Genomic DNA, 14,400 nt, shown 5'->3' with positions numbered 1-14,400 from the left:
TCCACCGGGTCCGGGCGCGCGGCGCGGGAGGGGGGCGTGGCCGAGCTGCGCTCGGCTTGGCGGAGCCCCGCCCCGTCACGTGGGCCCAGGTGAGTGCGCCTCCACCCCTGCGCCAGCGCGGGTCACGTGCACAGGTGCCGCTGCCACCTGGTCGGGTCTTTCCTGCTCCGCTCACCTGACCCCCTTTACCTGTCAGCGCCCAGCGCTCCTGGAGCGTCTCGACGCCCGGGCCCTCCCTGCCCTGCTCTTTATTTGTTCCTTTGTTCCTTTTATCCCTCCTCTTACTTTTCACCTGTTCTCTTCCACCTGTCCACCCCCAACTGTCGCAGCTCCCCTACCCCACTTTCCTCAATTTAACTGCAAGACAGGTCTTGGAGCTGTGACTCAGAAAGTAGAATTAAGGTCATCAGTCACACCTAAAAAGTGGAGTGGATCAGCTTTAGATGAGACTCTCGTGGGATTTTTAAAACACCACTAAGGACAGTGTCGCGTGTTGGAGGCAGATGGCTCAGCTCCAACAACTATGGGCAGTGAATGCCGGGCAGGTAACCAGCTGCTTTGCGCGCCAGTGGCGTGCTCGTCTGTGAAACGGGGCTGAGGTTATCTACCCGGAGTGGGTGTGCGAATAACAAGATAGAACATGGAAGGAGTTTAGCATGTAATAAGCGCTCCCTAAATGGTAGCTGATATGATGACTGCTATTTTTCTAATTTTCACACACGCACACATCATGCACATGGTGTTACATAGGTTATATTTTCCACACAAAATTTCGCTTTTTGATTACACCTGTCTGAAACCTATAAATTGTTGTCTTTGAAACACTTAAAAAGATTCTTTTTTAGAAAAGGTGCTGTGTATGGTTTGGATTCCCTGCCCCCAATAAGTCCCATTTTATATTTATTTTTAATGTCAATATTTTATAAGTGAAAGAAGATGAGATTAATTTTCTCAAAGATCAGCTGAAGATAAATGAAACCACACACTCAGCTGAAGATAAATGAAACCACACACAGCAGCATACACATGTAGATCAGGTTGGAATAACTATTAGGTAACATCATCAGACATTCTCCAAATTGAACACTGATCTTGTCTGTCAGGTTTAGCCCTTGCATTGGTCAGCAGATTTTAGTCATTCTACCTCTTTATTATTTTAATAAGTGAAACTCAGAGGTGTGGTGGCAGCATCAGGGTAGAAACCACAAAACAGGGTGTGGGTGAAACCTTTTGAATATATCTCCTATCTTCTCCACCTCTTAAAGTCATCACTTCCTGACATTTTTTAATATTTATTTTTATTGAAGTATAGTCAGTTTACAATGTGTTAATTTCTAGTGTACAGCATAGTGATTCAGTTATACATGTCTGTATCTTCCTTTTCATATTATATTGAATATAATTCCCTGTGCTATACTGTAGGACCTTGTTTACCTATTTTATGTACAGTAGTTAGTATCTGCAAATCTCGAATTCCCGGTTTATCCCTTCCCACTCCCTTCTCCCCCAGGTAACCATAAGTTTGTTTTCTATGTCTGTGAGCCTGTTTCTGTTTTTCAAATAAGCTCATTTGTCTTTTTTTAGATTGCACATATAAGTGATATCATATGGCATTTTTCTTTCTTTTTCTGGCATACTTCACTAAAAATGACAATCTTCCGGTCCATCCATGTTGCTGCCCATGGCATTATTTTATTCTTTTTTTTGGCTGAGTAGTATTCCATTGTATAAATATACCACAACTTCTTTACCCAGGCATCTGGATAATGGACATTAGGTTGTTTCCATGTCTTGGCAGTAACTTCCTGCTATCTAATGTGTGGTATTTATTTAATAGGAAATTTTATTTGTTTGATCATTGAAAACTCTCTCTGTGCTCAGACCCCGATTGTCAGGGATAGTTCTCAATAAATACTTAACATTCAAATGGAAGAACTCATCGTGAAGTGTTCATTGTGAAGATGCTCAGCCACAGGAATGGACCCCCCCAAATTTCGGTGAATGTGCTTAAAATGACTGAAGTTTCCAGAAGTGTTAATAGTCAGAAGAGCCTCAGTTGTGCTTGTTTAAAAAATTGCCACCAAGGGGAGAGCTTTCCACTGTAGCCCTTCCAGCACCGTCCTTGCTGTACCATGTGTCCCCAACCAACCCTAACTGCACCTCTTTCCCTCTTCTGCATGCTTCTGCAATGACCAGCGGGATGAAAGGAACTCGTCATTGAGGCGTCTTCTATTACTGTAACATATTATTTGTTTGAAAGTGAATTCCTCCCTAGAATGGGTTTTCCCTCTTGTGGTCACTACCAAAACCTGTTTACTCTTGATAATACCAGTTTCCTTCTAATGAAGGCAACAGCTCTGGAGTCAAAGAAAGAAAAAAATCCCAACCCTGCCCCATATTTCTGTCTCCACACTATGGACCATGAGCTCTTCACAGTTTCACTTTTCTGCTCTTTCCCCATCCTGTTTCCATGGTTTCCTGACCTTCAGCTTGACTTTTACCTTGCTCACAGACTTCCTCCCACTTTTTAGAATGGCATCATTCATACTCATGACACTTTCGACAGTTTTGCCTTATGACCACTTGCTACCTACAGTGAGTTGATCACATCTGGACCCACCTCATTACTTGGAATTTCATCACTGCTATTCCCTTGAGTACTAACATCTCCTATCCATCTAACTCTTCTTCATTTCTCAGTCCATTGGCCTCCAGCCTTTCACTCCCTCCTAATTCTCTCACTGACTCCATTCTGCCTTTTCTGGCTTCCCCATCCAGCCTGTGCTCATGGCCAGGCATTTTACAGATGTTTGTATCAGTCCCAGATATTGCCTCACATTTTGGACTTTACTACAAATGTATCCACACTGTCTCATATTCTGCAGTGTGGGTTCAACCCACCACCTGCATCTGCTCTCTGATTCCACTCTCATACTGCCTAGGGGTGCTGAAAAATGTCATAATCAAGACCTTTATTTCCATTACTAATTCATGGTATCTAACCTAGACAGGGCCTTAGGGATTTGGAGGTGTCAATGTCTTCCACCACCCCTCCCCACTATTTCTCTCACTTATTATCCCATAGCTTCTTTCACTTTCCCCATCTTTGTGCTTGGCACAAGTAGACAATATGTTCGGTGTATGAAAGCAAATCTAAACCATGCCAACCTTCCCTACTTTATCTTACTTTACAAGGGATTTTAGGATATCTAACCAGTAAGACTTGCTTCACCAAAAACAAGACCATCAATCCAGTTATCCAAGATAAACATCTGGGTGTTTCCCTTGGTAGTCACATGTTTACCCAGTTATAATTCTGGCAGCTCGCTCTCCCATCTTATTCTCCAGGGTACACCCACTTCTCTCCATCCCCATGTTCTCACTCTAGCTCAGGATGCTTCCCTTCTCACAATGAGTACTCTAACAGTCTTGTTTCCCCTCTCTCATATTTTCTACACTGCTATTAGAATGATTTCTAAATACAAAATTGATTGCAGTCACACCTTTACTTAAAACTCCTCTAGAATTATCTACTGTTGTCAGGATCCATTTCAGTCACTCCATAATGCATTCAAGGTGTTTCTGGGGTGTAGCTTCTGATGAGCTTTCTGACCTCCACTAGTCCTGTGAATCCATCTACAGTTCCAATAACTCTCCTGCCTCCAAATTTTTATACATTATTTTCCCTCTAATGGAACATACTTTTTTTCTTTTTTTAACCACTCCTCTAACCCATAGCTATTTTCTGGATAATTCCTTTAGGCCATAAGGGTAATTCATTTTTTCTTTTTTTTTTAAATTGAAGTATTGTCAACTTGCAATGTTGTGTTAATTTCTGGTGTACAGCATAGTGATTCAGATATATATATATGTGTGTGTGTGTGTGTGTGTGTATGTTCCTTTTCATTTTTTTCATGATAGGTTATTGCAGGGTATTTAGTATAGTTCCCTATGCTATACAGTAGGACTTTGTTATCTTTTTTACACGTAGTAGTTAGTATCTTCAAGTCCCCAAACTCCCAATTTATCCCTCCCATCCTTTTCTCCCAGTAACTGTTAGCTTGTTTTCTATGTCTGTGAATCTGCTTCTGTTTTGTAAATCAGTTCATTTGTGTCATTTTTTTAGATTCCATGTATAAGTGTATAAGTGACATATTTGTCTTTCTCTTTCTGACTTATTCACTTAATATGATAATCTCTGAGTCCATCCATGTTGCTGCAAATGGTATTATTTTAATTCTTTTTTATGGCTGAGTAGTATTCCAGTGTGTGTGTGTGTGTGTGTGTGTGTGTGTGTGTGTGTGTGTGTGTGTGTACACACTACATCTTCTTTATCCACTCATCTGTCAATGGACATTTAGGTTGCTTCCAAATCTTGGCTACTGTAAGTAGTGCTGCTGTGAACACTGGGCACCATGTTTCTTTTTGAATTAGAGTTTTCTCTGAATATATGCACAGGGGTGGGATTGCAGGATCATTTGCTAAGTCTATTTTTAGTTTTTTAAGGAATCTCCATACTGTTTTCCATAGTGGTTGCACCAAATTACATTCCCACCAGCAGTGTAGGAGGGTTCCATAAGGGCGGTTTTTTATGGCAGCAGTTTTCTGGCTATTGAAGATTCTGTAGGGTCCACTGCCACCCAGTGTGTTTCCCCTACCTGATTGCTCATTCCACACAGAACACTCGCTTCACTAAATTGATATTGTATTTTCACTTGTCTCAGATCCCTTGTCATGTAACAGGATATTATACTGAAAAGTCCAGTGGAGGCACCAAGTAATGAGGCCCCCACTCCTCACTTCTATCAAGCATATGGAAAGCTCAGGAATGAAGATTTGACAAGAGAGTGATTTGGGCGAGTGGGGCTGGGACTCACACTTCACTCTCTCCCTCCTCCATCGTCTCTCCCACATTGCAGGAAATAGCTGACATTTATTCACATTACATAATAGGAGCTCAAGAAATACCAGCTGACCAAGTGAACCCTGCATCTCAATTTCTCAGCTTCATCACCATCATTCTTCTCCTGTCTTCCTGTTTTGTGAGGAGTGATTTTTTTCCTCTATCCAAAGTTGAGCCCCATCTCAGCTTTTCATTATCCCCACTTTGTACTTCCTTTAGGAAATTAACCCATTAATTTTTCCTTCTCTGTCTTCCATTTTCAATTTACACTTTATACTCGATCTATCTTCCTCTGTGAATATATGCAAGTTTCCTTTATCATCAAAAACAACACCACTTGACTTCCGCCCCAAATAGAATAACCAGGACTGGATTTCCCTTCGTGGCTGAAACAGCTAAATCCCAGACAAAATATGTGAGACACTGGTTTTCAGATAGTGCATATCAGGCCATGCAAAGGACAGTGAGCCCATGGAGATGGGAAAGAAATGACATGAGCCCTCTGATTTTCTCAGCTCAGAGAGTTTTCAGAGCACAGGAGAAGGGAGACGCTTGTGAAGGGCAGCTATCTCCATGAGTTGAGGTGCTGAAGCTGGGAATTTGAGGGGGGCAAAGGGATCGAGAGTTCTCAGCATACGGGAGAGGAGAGTTGCATGCAGAGAAAGCTTAGGGTTCAGGAGAGGGTCCCTTAAATCTTCAGGTAAGTGCTTATCAGCACATGGAGGTAACTAATCTGAATTGAGGGAAGAAGCGTTCCAAATGAGCAGAGGAACAATCCCAGGAATCAAGCAGGGACAGGAATAGTTCATGCTTCCACAATCCAGATTGTAAGATCACCTAATTAATGAGCACTGGATAGAGTACTCAGAAAAGTATTGTCTCAGTACTGGGACAAAGTCAGCCTGAGACAAAAGACTGTTCTGGTCCTGCCTCACAAGGCTTTTTAAAAAGCTTCAAAAGACTCAAACCATTTCCAGTTACCTCAACTGAATCACAGACCAATGCTCAAGAGTACTAAGGGATACAAAATGTCCAGTGCCCAATAAGATAAGGTTCATGATATCTGGCATCCAGTTAAAAATTACCAGGCATGCGAAAAGCAGGAAATATGAATCATATTGAAGATAATGATCAACCACTATAAACAGACCAAGAAATGATATCAGTAGAAAGAACATTAAGACAGTTATTATAAATGTATTCCATATTTTTAAAAAGAGAGTGAAATTCAGCATATCATGTCAAAAGGACTCAAATTGAACTTCCAAATATGGTAACTACAGTGTCTGAGATGAAAAATACTTTGCAGAGGATTAATAGTAGGCTAGACACAGAAGAAAAAAATCAAATATGACCTAGTAATAAAAACTAAGATGAAACACATAGAGGAAAAAAAAGACCAAAAGAATGTACAGCATAGTGAGCAGTGGAATATTCTCAAGTGTTTTAATATACTTATAATTAGAGCTTCAGAAAGGAGACAGAGATAGAAAAAACATTTTTGAAGAAACAATGGCTGAAACATTTCCAAGTCTTATCTAAATTATATGCACAGATCTAATAAATTCAATGAACCTCAGGAATTGGAAATATGAAGAAATACATAACAAAATACATCACGATTAGATTTCTTAAAAGCAATAATAAAGAGAAAAACCTTCAAAGTAACTGGCGTAAAAGACCAATGGCATGCACGTACATAGCAGCCCCCATTTCTGCATCACTCACCAAAATAGTACATTTGACACCAAGGATGAAACTACATTGGCACGTCACTGTTACCCAAAGTTCATAGTTTACATTACGGTTCACTCTTGGTGGTGTACATTCCATGGGTTTGGACATGATGACATATATCCATCATTATAATATCATACAAAGGAGTTCCACTGCCCTGAAAATCCTCTCTGTTCTCCCTATTCAGTCCTCCTTCCTACCGCCTAGAAACCACTGATCATTTTATTGTCTCCAGTTTTCCAAAGTGCTATAAAGTTGGTTCAGATTGCTTCTTTCCCTTAATAATATGCAATTAATGTCCTCCAAGGCTTTTCATGGCTTGATAGCTCATTTCTTTTTAGCACTGAATAATACTCCATTGTCTGGATATACCACAGTTTATTCATTCACCTATTTAAGGACATCTTGGTTACTTTCGAATTTGGGCAATTATGAATAAAGCTGCTATAAACGTCCATGTGCAGGTTTTTTTGTGGATACAAGTTTTCAAGTCTTTGAGTAAATATCAGGGAGCATGACTGTTGGATTGTATGGTTAGAGTATACTTAGTTTGGTTAAAAAAACCACCAAAGTGGCAGTACCATCGTGAATGCCCACCAGCAATGGATGAGAGTTTCTCTTGCTCCACCTCCTCATCAGCATTTGTTTTTGCCAATGTTCCAGATTTTGGCCATTCTAATAGGTGTGTAATGGTATCTCGTTGTTTTAATTTGCATTTCCACAATGACATAGGATGTTGGGGCCTCTTTTCATATGGTTATTTACCATCTGCATATTTTCTTTGGTGAGGCATCTGTTAAGGTATTTGGCCCAGTTTTTGATCGAATTTCGTGTTCTTTGTTGTTGAATTTTAAGTGTTCTTTGTATATTTTTGACATTTTCTTTATATATGGAATGTATGCAAGTAAATAACAGAGAGTCTTAACCTAATGTGGGAAGTTGGGGAAACCTTTAATGAGTAAGTGACTTACTCATAAACCTGAAAGATGAATAAAAAGCTGGGTGACTTAAGGGTGGAGGAGGAAAGGCTGTTATAAACAAAGGGAAGAGCATATGTGAAAGCCCTTATCAAGAAGGAGCTTGGTGTTCAGAAGCTGAATGAATCCATGGACTTTGAGATGAAGCCAAGGAGTTAGGTAAAGTTTTACTTTCTTTCCAGGGCCTTTTAGGTCATGCTTAAGTCTATAAACTTTATCCGAATGACTCTAAGGACAGTGCAAGTTTAGAGCACAGGAGTAAGCTTACGAAGCACAAGCTATAAGGAAATAACTCAGGGCTCTAGGTCAAGAAAAAATGACGCTCAAATGTTGAGACTATCCAACAATGAACGGGAAAGCTGTGTGGTGAGGGCATAAAATTAGAAACTTTGGAGTAAAGAGATTTGCTTATCTTGAACAAATCACTTAGCTTTCCTGAGGCTCATTCCTCATTCATAAAATGGGGTTATTTTCCTGTCTTTATCCACCTTTGAGGATACTATGAGGTGAAATGAAGTAGATGTGACTTCTAATTGTAGAATGTTCACAGATACGATGTTGTAACAAATATTTAGTGAGTGCTCAATTGTTTTGCTAAGCATGGTGGAGGGTATACAAGTTTGTTAAACTTCTGGGAAAATATTTTAGTTTTACGTTTCGCAGAATGTCATTTATTCTCGTGAGTCTCTGTCTGTATATTTTTAACTATACCTCTGTAGAGAGGCAGTATCATTCTGCAGATTGACTGATCACAGTATGTAACACATAGTAAGCCCCGGATAAATAATGAACATCATTAGTAGTAATGCATGCCTCATAGAAATTATTCCTGAAATATATATAATGTTCGTTCTTCATCTTGGTAATTATTTAAATTTATCCAATAGAAAATGGCTTTACAATCCATAAAGTAGAGAATTAGGTTGATGTTTACAAAGGCAAGAGAGAGCAGATGCCAATATTTTACAGGAAAAAAAAAAAAAAGCCAAAACCCCAAACATCATGGATGACCAATTTTGCATTGAGCACCTCATCACACCAGAAGTGAGAAAGGAATCTTTCCCCAGGGAATTTGTACCATCAATGTTCTTCAAATCTTAGACATAATCAGATCTGACCTTACTAGAAAATTACCCAAGGACAGACATAGCCTATTAAGATAATTTTCCTCTAATTATCACACAGAAGAAGACATAGCCCTTCGAAATCAGCAGCCTGTGGTTTTTAAGGAGGCAAACAGATGCCTACAAAAATACATTCTTTGAAGGAAGAAAAATAATTGACAGAAAATTTAGTTTACTACTTATTACCCTGTGCTCATGACAGACATCAGTGATAAATCATCACTCTTACCCTCCGAGCAGCTGACACTTGAGGGAAAAAAAAATTTATTCTTGTCCTAGGTGTTCATAGAAGGGGTATTAATTTGCTAATAATTGTTCTGTTGGTAGGAGGATGAGATATTCTAAAAAGACTAGGAAATACGCAGCAGGAGACTTTTCTGCTTTTTAAAAATATTCTTTGAACTTTCCATCTAATAGAAACTAATTAATGTGTTGGTGAAATCATCTTTCACATTCCCAGAATCTCTTGGAGGATCCAGGCTATATGTCAATGAGAAACGAGAATAAACCAGTCTGAGAACAATACCCTGCAGACTAGCCTCCAGGGAAAGGAGCAGGCCCTCTGCAAACTCCATGGCAGCTGGCTATGGCCCAGGTCTTAGGGTGAGCAATCCTAGGGCTCCAACCTCTGATGAAGGACTGTTGCTTTCCCAGCCATAAACCCTGATGTTGCAATTCTTACTGCCAGTTTGGTGTATCATATACCTGGAACTATAAGGGCTGAAGCCAGGGCAGAGGCTGTTTCCCACCACCCATGAATGCTAAACTGGCAGGATACAGCTGAAGCCAAGTTTCTGCCACATTACAGCAGGGAATCATTCCAGGGAGGAGACAGTACTTAAAGTTAAAAATGTGTTAAATGTATAAAAGCCAGTGCTAGTTATGCATCTTACAAGTTCACAGCTCAAGGTTTAGGGTCTTGTGTCTTATATCTGGCTTTGTTGCAATGAATGAGCAACTAGGAACCTATAAATCTGCTACTAATTTTATCTCCAATCATTTTTCTCAATGGTTTCTAGCCAACCTGTGTGTGTAGGGGTGTGTGTGTGTGTAACTTCTGCTCTAGTATTAAAGAATGTTAATCATACCTTCATGTAAATTTTTTTTTGGTGGAGGAGGGGGGAGGTAATTAGGATTTTTTTGTATTTTTTTTTTTTAATGGAGGTACTGGGGATTGAACCCAGGACCCCGTGCATTTCCAGGCATGCGCTCTACCACTGAGCTATACCCTCCCCACCTTCATGTAAATTGTTTTAATCTGGTTTCTTTCCTTTTTAATGTGAGATCAAACATTGAAGGTTTAAGAGTTTTGAATAAAGAAAAAAGAGAAAATTTCAGAAAAACTGGCTTTTGTTTGAAGTGAAGATGTGAGGTGAATGTGGAAATCAGTGTCCCTGACCTTCACTGCTTTTTCCCTGTCCGTGCCTTGGAGCCACCTTATAAAACCTGCTAATCTACTTAGTTCAATCATTTTCCTGTGGTTTCAACCACCCATCCAATTCTTTAGACCTCTATGCTTTTATTTGCTTTTCTAAGTTATCATCACAGCTGCTCCTAGCCGGAATCTCGAGTTCTCTCTGCTTAGCTTCCGCACGATGACAACGTACTTAGACCACATCTGGTTTCTTCTGCAGATGCACCTATTATCATTTTCCTTTACTCCACACAGCAGCCAGAGCTCAAGTGCTCTGCACAAATTTGGGTACTTTGCAGTATGACGCAGTTCCCATAATGGCCTCTATTCAGTGGTGTGCTGGTAAATGTTTAACACCTACCCAGAGCAGAGGAGAACTCTGATTTATAGCACATGCTGATTTCCATGGTGCGGATGTTTCTGCTGTGGTCAGTTTCAAGCTACCAAGATGACAAAACTGAAAGTGGAGTTATAAAGAGGCACACAGCAGTAGACAGTCTATCCATCATACAGGTATAACAGGTGGAGATAACCTCAAGAACATAGATAACAAAAAATAGCAAAATAATTAGGAGTTGTTAAGCACGTGTTATCTGTATGTCTAGTATAATTTATCTGCTGTAACTTTGTATAATTTAAATTTTAATAGTAGCTGTGTGTAATTAGCAGCTGGCAAGTTTCTTACAAATTTGACAGGTGTGGTGAGCAGGTACAGGCTGGCCCCAGTACACTACTGCTTCTATCCCACCATTCAGGAAGAAGTGGGTTGTTCAGGGGCAGAGAATGAATTGTGATCGATTGTCTCCCAGACTGAAATTTTCTTGAAGCTATGTCTCATTACACTATTCATACTCCAATACTCACATGCACATCACTATATACTCGTAGGAATCAGAGGTGGACAGGGTCACTTGTCTTTGTTTTGTTTTGTGTTTTTATTTTTTTCCATAATATATCTTTATTTCAGCTTTTTAAAAATTATTATTTACTCATTTATTTTTTGTTGACATAGAGTCGGCTTATAATGTGTTAATTTCTGGTGTACAGCATAGTGATTCAGTTAAACATATATATTTTCCTTTTCATATTCTTTTTTATCATAGGTTATAACAAGATACTGAATATAATTCCCTGTGCTATACAGTAGGACCTTGTTGTTTATCTATTTTATATATAGTAGTTAGTGTCTGCAAATCCTAAACTCCCAATTTATCCCTCCACTCCTTTCCCCCCAGTAACCACAAATTTGTTTTCTATGTCTATGAATCTGTTTCTGTTTTGTAAATCAGTTCATTTGTGTCCTTTTTTTTTTTTTTTAGATTTCTCATATAAGTGATATATGGTATTTTTCTTTTCTCTTTCTGGCTTACTTCACTTAGAATGAAGATCTCCAGGTCCACCGATGTTGCTGCACATGGCATTGTTTTATTCTTTTTATGGCTGAGTAGTATTTCATTGTGTGTGTGTGTGTGTGTGTGTACATATATATTATATATATGTATACACACAATCTTCTTTATCCAATCATATGTCAATGGAAATTTAGGTTGTCCTGGATTAAAACTCCCAGTCCTACTCTCTTCCAGTTGCTTTAAGCACTCCCCCCCGTCCACCAAGCCACCAGTAGTGGTGGGAATGAAGCAGGCAGGAAAGTGTGCTTTATGGGTCACTCCTAAGGCCCACCACAACTTGGAGATGTCTGGGCTTGGTTGATCTTTTGATTCCATGAATGGATTTTAGCCCTGATATTCTGAATGAAACTTTAGGATTTCACATTTTTTTTCTTTTTTTACAAATTTGTTTCTCCAAATTCATACTGAAATGTGTTAAAATGATTTTTCTATGACTTTCTTTTGTTTCTAAGTACTCTGTTCAACTAAGCATTTCCTCAAGGAATCAGGGAATATTCTATTAAAAGAGCCTAGGAGTGCTAGAATGCTGACTTTAAACCACAAGCACACGCCTACCCTCCTCGTGCAACTTCCCCTGCAGCCCTTATGTATATTGTCTTTAGCAATCCTTGGGGCTTTCCAAACTGGTTTATGGTCAGTATAATCATTAGAAAGCAGACTTCGTTTCAATTAAACATATTTCTTTACAATAATTAGTCTGCTGTGTACTCATTAAGTAGAATTTTCTATCATTTTCTTCTGAAACACCGAATTTGTTTCACAGCCTTAAACTGTCTCAGGGATCCTCCCACGCCAAGTACTTCTTAACCTCAATTCAAATGCACCCTCATTTGAACATTAATGAGCTCAGTCTTTTTCTTTTCTTTTTGGAGTCACCAGTATTACCCAAAGAAGCAGTTTCACCCACTCCTTTTTGTTTAAATGAAAATTTCCTTCTATCATTTTATAGAAACTGATTTTTCAACTGTTGTCACTGATGGATATCAAAATACCAAATGTATATAGTTGAGGATACATATGTGTGTATGTGTGTGTTCAATTACACACAGGTGGCATTTTGATATCCACCATTGAAAACATTTGAAAAATCAGTTTCTATGAAGTTTTGGAGCTACATTATACATATAAGCTAAATATCCAGATCTATATCTAATCAATTACATAGTTTGTATACCTATGGTTACATATGGTATATAACGTTTGTAATGCATGCTATATATGTCATATTATATATATTGTATTTTATATGTTAATATGCTGTATACTAGATATACATAATAACTATCTATATATAAACTATTTTGGAAATTATATAATACCTCTCTCTATAAATATTGTGCTATGGCAATAAATTATGGTAGTTAAGCCAACATTAAATCAGAACTGCCTGGGAGCTAGTTAGCAATGCGGAATCTCTGGTCATCTCAGGCTGACTGAGCCAGACTCTGCATTTAGCCAAGACCTATGTTTTGATTGTTCAGCATCACTTTTTCCCCTTCTGGTAACAGGCATTTACATTTCCTTTAATGAGCTGAACTCCCCCACTCTCACTACGTGTAGCTTAGGTGGGGATAGTACCATTCTTGCCTCCAAAAGTAAGACCGTAGCAGAGGCCTAGCCAGTTTTCATAGTCCATTCATAATCCAGATCGGTTCAGTGAGATTCAATCTCGTGGATACTATTGCAATGTTTAGAAAAGAGAAACTGTTTCCACCGGATTGTTATCTCTAAGGATTTTATGAACCCAGATATTCCAGGAGCCATCTTGTGGAGCTAGCTTGTTCTGAAAGCAAAACTAAACATAGAAGCTAACAGTCTATAATGATGAGAGAGACTGCATCATAATTTCCTCAGAGCTCCTGGGTCCAGTTTTCAGTTAAATAGGTCAATTCATTTCTTTCTCTTTGAGCAGGTTTGGTTGGACACATATATAACACAAGGCGAAGCCAAGGCTGGTGCCTAGTTGATTTGACCCGTGAAGATATAATGAGCCACTTATCGACTTGGACAGTTTACTACATACCCAGAGAGTAATCCGTCCCCAGGTCTCTGTTCTGTGCACCAAAAAGGATGACATCAAAACAAAAGGAGCCAGATGAATGAAACCCACGTTGTGAAATACACTGTTGCTGAGAAGCCAGTTCTAGATGGCAGCTAAGAAGTTTAATATCCTGCATCTCAGCTCTGAAGAGGGTGGAACAAAAATCCTACACTTCATCTGAAACCCAGGAGGCAAGGAGGGGAGATAGAAAGGCAAGTGGTAAATGGTTTCATAGCTGTTTCTTAGAGACCTTTTATCCCCTCGTGTTCCTGGGGAATCACAAATTCTTCTGCCAAGACTCAGAGAAGCTGTGGTTCAAGCCTTTACCTATACAGATGCCAGCTGGGTCTCCAGGGCATCATGATGGAACTGTTCCTTCATAAGTCCTGAGTGATACATCTTCTGCTGTGGACATTTGTCCTTATTTTTGTCAGCAGTACAGGAACCTCCTTCCTAAGTTTCAGGACTTCTTCCCATCTTGAGAAGGAGCCCACCTCCCATTACAAAAGCTTAAGGTGCTAGATGCTTTCCTGTCTCCCTTGCAGCTTGGATCGAGCACATTACTTAGGATACACATGTGCTCACTTCCAACTTAGACACAGAAGTTAGTGTTGAAATGAAGCTGAGGCCACACTAATCGATCCCAATGAAAGTGATCATCTCTGTGGCATTAATACTGAACCCCTAGTGGCTGCAGTGGTAGCCTTCATTATCTGTGAAGCAAAGTGCAGTGGCCCAGCCCAGTGGAGGCAGCAGAATTATCTTCATCAGGGATTCAGAATGATTTTCAGT

The 14,400-nt window shown here is 39.5% G+C and overlaps 1 non-coding gene across 1 annotated transcript; it reads right to left on the bottom strand.

Moving 5' to 3' along the window:
* Positions 1–9,900: 9,900 nt before the first annotated feature.
* Positions 9,901–9,974, bottom strand: TRNAS-GGA (transfer RNA serine (anticodon GGA)). Its single transcript has one exon. It is a non-coding gene; the product is annotated as a tRNA-Ser (tRNA).
* Between the last annotated feature and the right edge of the window lie 4,426 nt (positions 9,975–14,400).

Source organism: Camelus bactrianus, chromosome 25 (genome assembly GCF_048773025.1).
Source record: "Camelus bactrianus isolate YW-2024 breed Bactrian camel chromosome 25, ASM4877302v1, whole genome shotgun sequence".
Lineage (NCBI taxonomy): Eukaryota > Metazoa > Chordata > Mammalia > Artiodactyla > Camelidae > Camelus > Camelus bactrianus.
The sequence above is the reverse complement of the archived record's forward strand: the minus strand, read 5'-3'. Positions and strand labels throughout refer to the sequence as shown.